The sequence below is a fragment of the Rissa tridactyla genome, chromosome 2 (genome assembly GCF_028500815.1).
Source record: "Rissa tridactyla isolate bRisTri1 chromosome 2, bRisTri1.patW.cur.20221130, whole genome shotgun sequence".
In the NCBI taxonomy this organism is placed as follows: Eukaryota; Metazoa; Chordata; class Aves; order Charadriiformes; family Laridae; genus Rissa; species Rissa tridactyla.
The window spans coordinates 27,546,372-27,559,865 of record NC_071467.1 but is presented as its reverse complement, the minus strand read 5'-3'; the positions used below and the strand labels follow the sequence as shown (position 1 = coordinate 27,559,865).

Genomic DNA, 13,494 nt, shown 5'->3' with positions numbered 1-13,494 from the left:
GTTATGCCATCTTCTGCCTCTGCTACGCAGAAACAGCCCTGCTTTCAGGCCTTCCTCTTCCTTCCTCTAGCTGCCACAGAGCCTGATAAAGATCTATTTAGGAAAAGGACACACATGCGAAATTAAGCAAAAAATAACAACCCTTCCAATATCCGGGCTGAACTCATGAATATTTCTCACTTGAAGAGAATGAGTCACTTAATGTACTGATATTTCCACAATAATATCTTAAGGCTATTTAAGTGCCTCCCTTAAGCTTCGCTTAAATAGGAGAGAGACTCCAAACACCGGACTGGCAAATTCAAGAGGATCAAAGACGCGAAGGAGCAGGTCCCCTTGCCCCAGTAAACGCCCCGGCACTAGCAACAGAATGCATCTGCTACTTGAGGCAGGTCTTTTCTTCATCAGATATCTACTGTAATGAAGTTCTCTGTAATGGATTTTTTTTGAGTGTTGGGAGAGCCCAAGAGAAACACCGAAACATGAAAACATTTTCATGACAGATCGCTTTCATGAAGGGGGGAAAAAGCGGAGGGAGGAAAGAGAGAGAGTAACAAGCAAAGTCTGCGCCACCAAGGCCTTTGGAGAATTTACCGTTCTTTTTGTTTTATTATTTGATGCACTATTTAAAACCAGTCACTTAGTATTGTATTTTCTGTGTTGTTTTTCTTTTTTAATGCTGTACTCTACATGAAAGGAAAAACATTTTCACAGTTGGAAATGCAACCTTTCATCAACATAGATGCAGCCTGAATCAGCTTCAGAGTAGAAAGTAACGTGTCAAAGGTATGACGCGTTTTAATACAACCGAACAATATTCACTCTTAAAAGTACGTCTTAATATCAGTACATTGTAAATCCACAGACCACGGCTCACGAAATTGAACTTCCATATGCTGTGTGATTATGCATCTTTTTTCTGTGTGTAAAAAGCCTTTTTAAGCTGTTATCTGACTACAGTAATTGCCATTTAAATTGATCCACGTCAACAAAACCTGGATCCCTGGAGATTCTCACCTAGAAGCCTGCTTGTGGAAGGGGCTAACAGAATGCCTGTGCATCTGAGACTACTTCAGCATTTTCTCAAGCAGCCAGCTGCATGAATAGTTTTTCCTTCTCATTATTTAATACACTGAGGCAGGCTGCAACCCATTTGGCAGTCCTCCCTGAATAAATATCTGTGGATATTTATTCGCGTTCCCCACCCCACCCCCATTTTTAATGCAGTCACTTAAAGCTTGCCCTCACAGTTTTTGCACCAGGTCTGAAATTTTAGCAGGCCAAGCAAAGGCAGACAGCCCATTCTGAGAAACAGTTTTATTCTCCGCTAAGAAAGAAAAGGCAGTGGTTTTAACATAGGGACAATTCTGCTGTATCACAAGAGTCGGTATTATGTGTAATACCAAAACGAAAGAGATATGAAGAGAGTGAAAAATCCGGAAGATAATCTTTGGCCAGTTTCTTTACGTTACGGTGCACATTACGCTACACCTTCCTAGGTGGGAAACAGCTCCTTCTTTGACAATCATTCAAAATACTTTACCAAATAATTCTAAATAATCCTTTACAACTCTTTATTTTGAAAATGGGTAAAGAAGGCAAAACATCCTCCATATTCCTCTATTTTAAGGGAAAAGAAGACGACTTGAATGCAGTGGATGATATAGGGTCGCTAAGACATGGATCTGACGGAAAAGAGAAATTCCAAACGATCACCATTTAGAAGTAGAGACTGCCTTTTGCGCAAACCTTGCTTAATAACAGGGACTGGAAGTCCACTGAAACGCATCTGTAGTTAATGAAAGCTCTCTATTAACAGTGAAGGAAGAATTTAACTCAAAGCTTTTCTGTAGGACTTCTCAACTTCCCGCTCTACTTATAGCAGACTGTTGTGATACATTGTGACTTCACACAGTGGGTATTAAGTGAGTTAATTCAAAGGAGCTGAAACCTCATTGATCCTAATTGAAAGCAATACACCCAACCAAATAGTTTTCTACCCCATCTGCTCTGGCCTGCCACCAGCTATTCAATACAAGAGAATTAATAGTTTCAGATATTCTAACCGACCCAATAAAAGCACTCATTTAAGCAGGACTGCATTAACAAAGTGAAAAACCAAGGGCAAAATGGGTTCAAATGGAGCATTTTACTCCTAGTTGGCTTTAACAAAGCTGAATAATGCTTATTCTGACTTTTTATGTGCAAGACTTGATAAACTGAATGAGAAGGCACTCAATGATCAGTCAACGAGCATTGATGAATGGTCATTAGGACCCCCCCAATCTCAGGGAAGGCCATTCCACAAAGTGGCACACCAGCTTGAAAGGGCGGACTCACTAATGTCCAGATTTCCCCGCTTGCTTGTTCCACTTTCACTTTCAGACCACTGGCCACCAAATGAGGCTGACATATTGGAAAATAATCTTTTATGGGCGAATGGTAAATAAAAATGGAGGCATTAGCTGGGCTTTCAAATTCAAATCTGCTAGTTTTGTCAGCCCCCAAACGTTTTGATTTTCCACCCAGCTGGAAGCTATTAGTGTTTTCTTAAGGCATCCCACTGACAGGGCAAACCCACCTAATGTGTGAGCTGTAGAGCTGATGGGGGGGACGACCACTTCTGGATGCTTTCTGAACTTTATTCAGTTGATTGTCCAACCAAAGTACAGTAGTAAAGATAACACACCTTCAGGAGAAGCTCACTAATTTCTTGATGACCGGTAATTCCTATCACCTGGTGCAACAGTAGTCCACCTAGGACTGCAATAGGTACCCTCAGTGCGGCTTTTTCCATGACATTGTACCTAGCCTCTGATGCTTTTCCTGCACCACCACAAAAGAGCTCAAGCTATTTCAAGACAGGCACTTTATAAACTTCTCTTTGCTTGGAAACGGAATTAAAATATTCCAATAAGATATGTGCTTATCTGTTAGCAGTAGCTCTTAATGCATGCAACACAAAACATTTGCCAGATAACACTAAACATTTCCCTGAGCATTTCCTTATTGGCAAGGCTTTCTGGACTTCTGAAAAAAAAGACAAATGGGACCCTTAAAACATACATAGCTCCGTAAAACACAGACTAATTGAGATTACCCACACAGATACTGAATAGTTGAAAACTAGAGTCACCAAGCCGGGAAGAAACTATTCTTGGTTGTCTAAGAGAAACTGTTCATCATGTTACCTCCAGTACGGGATTAAATTCATTGGAGGTGAGAAAGCATTCGTCTCTTTTTTCAGTTAAGAAAACGTAAAAGTCGTACTATTTCAGCGGGAGGATTTCAAATTATCTGTTAAGAAAAAAAAAGGCAACCTTGGCAGTGGGTCAGACTTGGCAACCTAGACTGCCTATTGCTTTTTGATAAAAAAAAGAACGAAAAAAAATCATTCTTGTTGAGCATTGCTTGAAATCCCAGTGGCGTTTCAGGTTTTAGAACAATAAAAACGTACATAAAGACCTATTGCAGGAGAAGAATAGTTCCACCAAAAATTAATCGACTCGGAATGGGAGGGCCAACATAGGCTTCAGGTTTTAAAGAACACATGATCTTACATAGTAAAATGTGCATTTTAGTAACAGCATTCACGTGGACTAACTCACATATGTGTACCTGGTTGGGTGTCCATTTCTTTCACTTGATGTGTGCTAAACCAAGTTTTACCTTGCATTATTAAATACAGTATTTTCTATAGTGTGGGTAAAGTAAATTAGAATTGACTGTTAATTTCTATCATCATTCAGATTCAAAGGAAATTACCACACCATCTAAGCATGAACATCACTGAAGCACTTTAGAAAATTTGATATTGATTTGATATTATTTCTGAAAGGACACAAGAAAATACCAAAGACGCCGTTTCACTGACAGGAGAAAGAACTCATTCAGTGTGACCCAGAGAAGCCTGGACAAGAATATCTGGTCCTGCTGATCTAAGGTCATATTTTAAGATCCAAAAAGAAACAGGGAAAAAAAAAAAGGGTTTCAAGCTATCAGTTGCTTTTTGACTTGAAGCTCAGAGTGTTTGTTCGTTTAACACGGGTAGGGAAACTCCTCCTGCTGTAGTATATTAACCCTAGTTTTGACCTCTAATCGATGTCTTTTCAATGTATAGGATTTTCATAATAAAGATAATGCGAGAGCATATTTGTGTGAAAGCGTATCTACCACCAGCCATAAATTCGAGCCTTGCATTTTTCTTTGTAACATGTCAATATTTGTGACACTAACTAAACATATTTTATTCATTTGACAAGGACTGTTACATTATATTGAAAACTTTTGTTTCAATGTCACCACCTCCCCGTTTTGACTGATGGCGAGTTAGTTTTGTTAAAACGCAAGGGGTGATAGCGTATGCTCCAGTGAACTTTCCCTCCTCTCAGCACCAGAGACAAAAACCTGCAGCTCTGCTCTGTGCTGGCAGCCATCTGGCCAGCTTTCTCTCAATGCCTGCCCCACACCACACTGCAGGCAAAATTTCAGGGCTCTAGAGCTCTGTGGAGCTATTCATGACATACCAATTTCACATTTTCTGCTTGTACGCTTGCAACAATAAATGCTAATGAGGACTATGAATGACATTTTTAAAGACAATAAAAAGGTCTCCAAATCCCTTGCATATGGAGACACTATTTTCTAAACTTCACCTTCTGTTAGGGAGCCATTACACTCTAAAGGAAAAAAATAACCTAAGGAGAACAATGAGATGATCAAAGCATAACCGAGTCCTTACGAATTCCAAAGAAAACAATGTTTGTAAAGCTAGCCTAATGACAGACAGATTTTATGCCGATGTGCAGCAGTAACACTTCAGCACAGGAACTCTCTTTTTCAATAGCACTGCTACTTCTCATCAGGGGGCTCAAGAATTGGAGGCGGGGGGGGAAGGCATAGCAAATCCTCGCTTTCACTGTTCACATATAACCCCACAAGCCATAGATTTGGACTTTTTAATTACTAATCTCTAGATGAGTCCAAGAATAAACTGTTATTATTAATTAATTTGGAATGCCTTGCTTTCACAGAGATTGCTGTGCTGACCAAGTGTGTCCAAGTGGAATACCTAATTTTAATGTTTTCTTTCCCCATATCTCCATTTTGCAATTCCATTGCTACCCTAAAAAAAAAAAAAAAAAAAAAAAAAAGTTGCCTTTAGTCTTGGTACTGTGTTCTATATTTAATTAAAGACAGCTTCCTCTTATTAACAAGGATTAAAAACACTTTCAGGAAAATCCACCAGGTGGAGCAAATACACAGCAATACAAAACATTTATTTATGCACATACTGCCATTTTCAACGGGGAAAAAAGCTTTATATGGAAATATTTTTACCTCTTGACCTCCCTTCCTCACCTTTTTGTCATATATTGATCAATTTGTACTTACTTACTACATTTATAATGGTAGAAAATCTTTGTTCAAAGGGGCCTTGGTACAAAGCTATTGTTGCTGATGACTTCCAATACAAATTTGCAAACCACAATAGTCATCAGATATATAAGGGAAATTAAAGAATAGTATTATTCGACATGTATGTACACACACACACACGTATATGTATGTATATATTCAGCAATATCAGGATAACGTGCTTGTAAAACAAACCAACAAGCATTCAGAAAATAAAGCTTAGTCTTACATCAGGCAGCAAAGTCTTTATGCTGGTCTCCACTATAACGGTCTGGAAACCAGACCCTCCTGCAGGCCCTGTTCTGTGTTTATATACATGGTAGTGCCAGTAACATCACAGCAGTGGCGTTGTACTGTATGTTGGTGATTACTGTTAATGCCTTTTTTTTTAGTATTACATCCGTCAACTACTAAGCATGAAGGAGGACTGTAAATAAATATTTGAGCACTTCTAAGACAGCTAAGCATTATTTTCTCATTTAAATTATTTGCTTTCCAGAGCCAGGTGAGAAAGCCACTTCTTCATCAAATATTTTAACTTTCCCTGATGAATGAGATGGTCTAATAGCATGAAGGCAGGGGGGCACCTTTTTACATGACGAGAACTAAGTCTTAACAGAAAAGTGGTTATGGATGAGTCTTCTCACAGTTATAATAGGACAACCCACTGGCAGACACTGTAATTGCTAAACTGGCAAAGCAATATTACCAAGTGAACTGCTCTAATGCAGTTCAGTGTCTGGAAACACAGCAGAATTCAGTACACAGACTCATTCAACCCTTGATGATGAAAAAGCATTATTGTTTCTGAGTGACAAAGGGAAGGTACTGATTTTAGCCAAAGAAATATTTTTCTTTCCATTGTTTCCTTAATTACACCTTCCAGCACATTTTTCCTCTTACTTTTCCGCTCAGTGCCCTCTGTCTTCTCTCTGCTCTCATGCCCACCTCTATGGTCGTGATTCTGGGGCCAGCTCCTCGCTCTGCTACACACCTCCCTTCCCCAATTCACTACATGACTTGTGTCTTCTCCCGCTGCCTTGGACACTCATCCTTTCCTGTCTCTGGTAGCCCTGAAAGCTGTTCCAGAATTTGAAGCTGTGTGCGCTACCGTAAGTGTTACCTGGAATTAACACATCAATGTATGACCAACAACCAGCAAACACCACTTGAACACTGAGGGACAAACACTGTGACAATTAGGTTGCCACTCCAAAATTGAGCCAGAATGGGACTTACTTCATGTTGTGCAATCGGAGGAGCACACCACACTCCCTCGAAGCACAATGTGTTGATACAAGCTTTGTGTTTTCAGCCTGACCCAGACGAATCCCACCACAGCTAAGGAAAATTAACATACAAAATCTTTTCTTCTTTAGGAACAGGGAGGAGCCTTGAGGAACGCAGGCCTTTAAATATCATTTCATTTTATCTAATTGTGTTGTACTCCACATGGTGCTTCATTGTAGCCATTCAGAAGAGAAGCAGGAGAAGAATGCAGAGGTGATTATGAAGTGGAATTTCATACCAAGAGCAAATTACACCACTTCACACTAGGAGAACATCTGCAAAGAGCAGCAGTAAGTGCTTGGGCACAACGCAAGGTGCCAGTTTTAATAAAGCCCGAACCAGCTTGGGAACCGTTATCCACAAGAACTTTCGTTAAGCAAGATTGTCACTGCAGAGACTTGTGGAGATGCCCAAGTTAAATATTTTTTCAGTTTCAAACATAATGCTGATTTAAAGCCATTATCTCTGAGGGATTTTTGAGGTGACAACCATGGATTAAAGACTGTAATTTTCTGCCATTTTCAAAGAAGCGCTAGACACTCAATGGGTGGGAGGAAAGGCAGTGTGGTTACTGTCATCCACACACGCCTGTTCAGAACTTTCTTTTACTATGCTGCTGGTTGAGATGGGCAGTGGTTGGCTAGAGGTCATGGACAGTTCATTAGATTATGAACTCTGCAAAAAAACATAAAGGCTAGTAAAACATTAGAAGACATGACTTATATGACATATAAAAGTTTAGCTAACTTCCCTATGTATGTACAAAACCGACAGGAACATGACACTGGTCACAATGCATAAACCGTCTTTTTTTTCATCCTGTAGATACAAGCAATGCTTACTTCAACTATGGCTTCTTTACAGTATGACAGGATAAAGGCCTTTAAAACTACATATAAGTAATTCACTTTTACTTAAAGGTTCCTTTACACCAGAGTAGTCTAACTAGTTCATAATGAAGAAAAGGGCCTGATTTTAAAGGTGAAGGATTATGTGTATATTTAAGAGTTTATTAGATGACGATTATCGATCTGCTACACTGTAACAGGTCTTTTGTTGCACCATCCCCTGCAAATCCTTCTTAGATGGAGGATTAGTGGCACAATAGATCATAATGACTCTTTTGGTCCCACTGCACTACCATTGACTCCCAGCTGCACACGCCCACTGAAAGCTGCCTTCTCTTATGAAGGGTCCCCTAAAACGCTTACCTGGTAATGTCTGTGTGCAAGAAAATAAAGTATGCCCTTAAATCTGTACTACAAAATCCTAATGAAATATCAGCAGGGAAAATATAAGTTACTGCTCAAACGTGTTCGATCTCACCTACAAACTACCCAAAATCATTTGCACATGAAAATGTCCTCCAAGACTACAGGCGTAATGATTTTACAGACTGGACCAAAAACATCAGCATAAAAGAAAACAAAAGCATAGTTAACTTTCAGCTCTCCCTTCTCCACTCCTACAACCACAAATATCCTTCTTGGACCAGCTTCTGCCCACAACAATAAAAGGCAATAGTCACATGCTACGCTCATTTTTTCTGCAAAGTCATATTAATTATGTTCCCTCCCTCAACTACTCGTACCTTGTGATCTTAAATTCTGCCAGTACAACTATTAATAGCACTGTGCTATAAGACAGGGTATTAAAATTATTCAAATAAGAGTTCTATTCTTCATTTATCATTCAAACAAGAAGTCATACTTTAATTTTTCACAAATCAAAAAAACCGCAAACTTTCAAGACTTTCACCTAAATGAACCTTTCAGTATCTTTCAGTTACGACCTCGAGCTTTACATCCCAATGAACACTTTCCATCTACAAGCCTGAACCTGACCAGGGCACAGAGCCCTGCCTCAGGCACCCGCACCTTCAGTCTGTTGAGCGACCTCAATAAACAGCAGCTACGAAGAGCAAAATCTATAACTGACCCTATCCCAACATTTTAAAATTAAACACCAAGCTGGACACCTAAGAAAATCACATGAATAATGAGAATGGAAGCGTTGATAGCTGCCACCACTGTTTTAACAGGCCATGCCAGAACAAACACTGGCTTGGTTTTATTCCACAGCATGCCAAGCATGCTGCAAAACGAAAAACTTAAAATGCCAAGAATGACGATTATGTTAAAATTAACATTTTCATAAGTTTATTTGCTGCATAGCATAAACTCCACCTGAAAGAATTTGTTTCTTGGAAAGATTTTACCTCTAAAAATAAAAGAGGCTGAGCAAGGGGAGAAAGAACAAAGTAAAAGGAAAAAGACGCGAATTCAGAAGTGAAAGGGTTAAGATGTTTTGTTTCGGTCAGTATTATACCAATGCCAGAATTACAAGGGAAAGACTAAAAAGAGCCAATTTTTTTTTATTATTATTATTCTTTTAAAAAAAAAAAAAAAATCAGGCCTATCTGTCACAGGGTTGTCCGGGCTGGAAGAACCGGCAGGAACCTCAAATTCCTGACCAAACCCTCTTCCACACAATGCCTCCTGAATGGAAGGAACCCAGGCCCGGCAGAGATAGCCCGCTGTCAGGAACCAGCCCTGACGTTTGCGGACAGACGGGGCTGGCCTCGCAGGATGTCAGAGCAGCAAACTGCTGTTTGAGATACTGGGTTTTCACACACTCCCAGCCTGGATGTTTTGCTCTGCAGGTAATTAAACAAGGAAACGGGGCTGATGTGTACGAGTCTGACCCCTGCGCCGCGGCTCCGCGGTTCTGCAGATCAACTTCCGCACCAACCGCCCGGAGCATCAACAGAGTCCTCTGCTCCCGCTCTCCGCCTCTCCCACTCCTGACACCAAGCTCTAAAACAAATCCTCCTGGAAATCTCTGCTGCTCTCTACTCCTTTTTTTTTTTTTTTCCTATTGAAGAAGGGCTAAATTACTTGCTCTGTTCCACACGCCTTGCTGCTTTCTCATAAAAAAGAAGGGTAAACGTAAAGAAATGGGTACTTTCAGGTAGCTGTTCTACAGCCATTCAAAATATCAAATGGGGGGGGGGGGGGAGGGGGCGGGGAACAGGCAGAAAGATGAGGCAAGGAATTCCCAAATTAATGCTTACGTTAAGGTCATCACTCAAAATGAAAAAGATCCTGAAAAGGATTTCTGATTCATCCAACCAACTGCCAGACATTCACTTATTTGGAAATAAAAATATTCTTATTTAAGTGTTATTGAAGAGTCTTTGTCTTAGATGATGACATAAATCATAGAATCAGGCATTAGAAAAATAGACCACTGTTTTCTCTCTCTTTTTCCCCAAATTTAAGAAACTGGAAAAGGCAGGCGTTACCACCTATACTCAGTGAAAACCCTACACAGGCTGCTCTATGACTGACCTAGTTTTTACGCTCTTTAAAGGCTATTTAAACAAAAATGATTTTTAAAAAAGGTAACACATTCCCACTTCTTTCTGAAAAATCCACAGAATAGACTATCGGCTGAAAAGAGAAGAGCCCAGAAGAAAGAGGAGTACAAAAGCATGCCTGCTTGTCTGTGTTCAACACAAAGAACATTAAATGAAAACAACTGGCATGCCGCCAAATTCCTATACAGGCAAAGAGATTCAAATAAATTGATTTCACGCATCACACTGACCTGGGATCAGTGAGCAGTGGTACAATACACTCGCTGCTCCATGTGGGGCAAAGCCCATTAACGTTATCAGAGCCACACTACATTACTACCAAGGAGAGGAGGGAGGGGAGCGCAGGGGGGAGAGAGAACCCAAACTCTGCAAACTCAGGGAAGAAAATCACTTTGAAAAAGGAACTTCAGCTTCAGCTGGTGTGCTTGGTTTCAGTTTACTGATAAATATATGATATTGTCAGAGCTTGTCCTCTGCTCACCTCAAAGGTTTCAAAGATCGTATTTTCAAATTAAAATAAATACTAATGTCTCACACACACACTCCCCTTACATTCACCGTTGTTCTCAAACTCAGGTTATTCTCTGTAAATTTCCTCCCTTCCCCATCCGCCAGCGTTTTATATAGATTACGGGTTATTTTCTTTGTACTTCAAAAGCTGGATTCCTGCCCAGGATACTCTTACTGGCTCAGAAAGTAAACTGGAGAAATTGGCCACCGCTCTCAACTGGACCAAATCAACCTGACCTACAGAGAAAAACGCCTTGTTTGCAAGGCAGCAACCAGCAGGGCCCTGGTTCCCTTTGCAGAGTCACCCAGGCAATGCTCCCTCCTCGCGAGGCATTCTCTCCAAACCAGCCCATTTGGAATTTCGCTTTCTTACGAAGTGTGAAGTAACCCCTGTGTGCCATGGAGTCTCTTCTTGTCACCCCGACTTTGTTGTTCATTAAGATCTCCCACACTCCAATCAAGAGCAACGCCAGCAAGCCACAGGTGTGCGCCACATGAACAGATGAAAATCTGATTGTGAGCTGTGTAATGACAACTCGCTGTCTATAATACACTCGTCCCCTTTTGCATCTGTTATACGTTAGACGGGGAGTTTATTATTTAAATTGCACTCTTTAAGATACAGAGGTAAGCAAACAATTGTTTTGAGGGTAAAAAAGGAAACCAAAAAAAGAAGACTTTGCAATAGCAAAAGATGGATGGGGATGCACAAAAGGGACCACAAAGCATAGGCAGGTAGTCTAATGCTACAAGAGGCCACTGCTTCCAGGAGGCGACAGACTCAAACACCTTTTATTTTGCCTTTTATTCCATTTTGGTTCTTTTATTCCATTTTGGTTTCAAATAGTAAGCCAAAACTCTTTGGGCACAGCAAAGTCCATACATATTAAGTTAAGCTGTTAAGAGTGCTATAGCCTCAACTCTAATCATTCATCCAAATTTCAGTGTGGAGCTCCTTGGCCATTTAAGACTAAAATTTTTGAACATGTTACACACACATATATCCAGATGTAGGGACCTTACCCAGGCACCTCATTTCAAGTAAATGTCAACATGGGAATGCCCAAAGATCTTAGCAGTTCCTAACCACTGCTGATCACTCTCTTCATTATAAAGAGCTGCAAAGCAGTTTTGGATTATCTTCCTCACCAAGATGAAAACTACACAATATCATTAACTCTGTAAGTCGTGTTATAGAGAGGCTGTTTGTTTTGGTATAAGGCTACACTGATAGAGCTGCACAGTAAAGGGAATCATTTAGTACACAGTGACTTCACAACGGCAGAGATGTGCCTGCACCCAGGTGATACAGGCAGCCTGACCTGCGTGACAGTTAACAAGACGGACAACCTGCAGCTCCCTCCCCATTTATTTCAGCAGTACAACCAGATCATTTGGACTTCATAAAGATGAAGCGAATTTTAGCATTATTAATTCCCTCTTTCTATAAAAATGAATAGTATTAGATAGAAAACATGCCTTTCTCCTAAGTTGTAGGAAATTTCCATCATCTTGCACGTGCTCTGACAGCAATAAACCACAATAAGCTTCCCATTAGTATGCCAGCACTGCATGCTTCCGGCATGAAATCTTTACTTTTACATTCATTTATTTTTAAAATCCTTTATGAAAACCCATATGGCAAAAGAAACCAACCAACAACAACCTGTATGGGGTACACTTGCAGTTTGAAAAACAGACTGTAGATAGAAGAAAGGAGAATTAAGTCAAAAGCTATGCATTGCTAAATTAGCAAAATAAAAACGCATGAAGAAACCCTGCTAAGATTATTCATTCTTTCCCAATGCTGCCTGTATACAGGAAGGTCCCGGAGAAGCATTTACTTGTTTTAAACTGAGCTAGGAACTCGGATTAGAATGCAAATTAATTTTTAATAGGATTTAATTTTTTTAAAGCGTGTTCACACCGGTGCACAAAACCTCAGCCCCGGCTCCCCACCACCACGCGATGTGCAGAGCCTCCTGCTGGCTCCCTCAGCGCTGCTCCATCTCCTTCCCACGCCCCACAGACAAAGCAGCATGGGCCACAGTGTCTCGGGTGGGGAGGCCAATGACATGATCAAGGCCTAGCTGCCTTTAAAACTAAATGCAGCACAGCCTCGAGTACTCAGACACCGTTCATTTTATTTTGGTATCATACTCTATCAAAGCTATGTCGTAGGCGAAATGGTCCAACACGGAGAAAGAAAAGTATCAGGCTGTTGCAAAGCACTTAAAATTAGTTTAGTAGTTTCTTGCCATCCAGACGCACCATTTTAGGAGAAAAAATGTAGTTATAGTAAGACAGCAATGGAAGTCATAGGTTATCTAGAAGTTTAGTTCTGCCACAGCAGACTTAATTTTCCAGTATGGTAAAAATATTTGCACACAAGAAACAGAAATATCCATTCTGAATATCATCTCAATCAAATTTATCACAGATTCACAAAGCCATGAGTTTACCAGAGGCTTCCACTAAATTACAAACACAACCATTTTGCCAATGTGATTACAACTGTCCCTTAACCCGGCTGCAAGTACTGTTCCAATTCATAGTTCAAGAAACTGAACTTCATTATTTTCACAGCCAAATAATATTTACATGCCAGATAAAGAGCACCTATGTCATCAAAAATACAAAAAAAAACCCCACAGTTAAAAATTTCACATATATGTATTTTTAAGCTAAGGAAGATTTTAGAAAAGTCATCAATGATGGATTTTATTGTTTATGTTGTATTCTTTCTTGGTGGTATTAAAGTAAGACATGACCTTCATTGATTTAGGCAGACTCTTTGGAGGCTAAAGGGAAAGATTTTTTTTTTAATTGCAGTTTACAAGGCAAGGTACAGTCATTAAAAATAACTTCTAAACGCTATGCACATTACAAAATCAAAT

The 13,494-nt window shown here is 40.1% G+C and overlaps 1 protein-coding gene across 18 annotated transcripts in view; it reads right to left on the bottom strand.

Annotated features, from left to right (window-relative positions):
- The window catches only part of RUNX1T1 (RUNX1 partner transcriptional co-repressor 1), a 117,914-nt gene that overhangs the window by 84,066 nt on the left and 20,354 nt on the right, over nt 1–13,494 (bottom strand). The window lies entirely within an intron of this gene.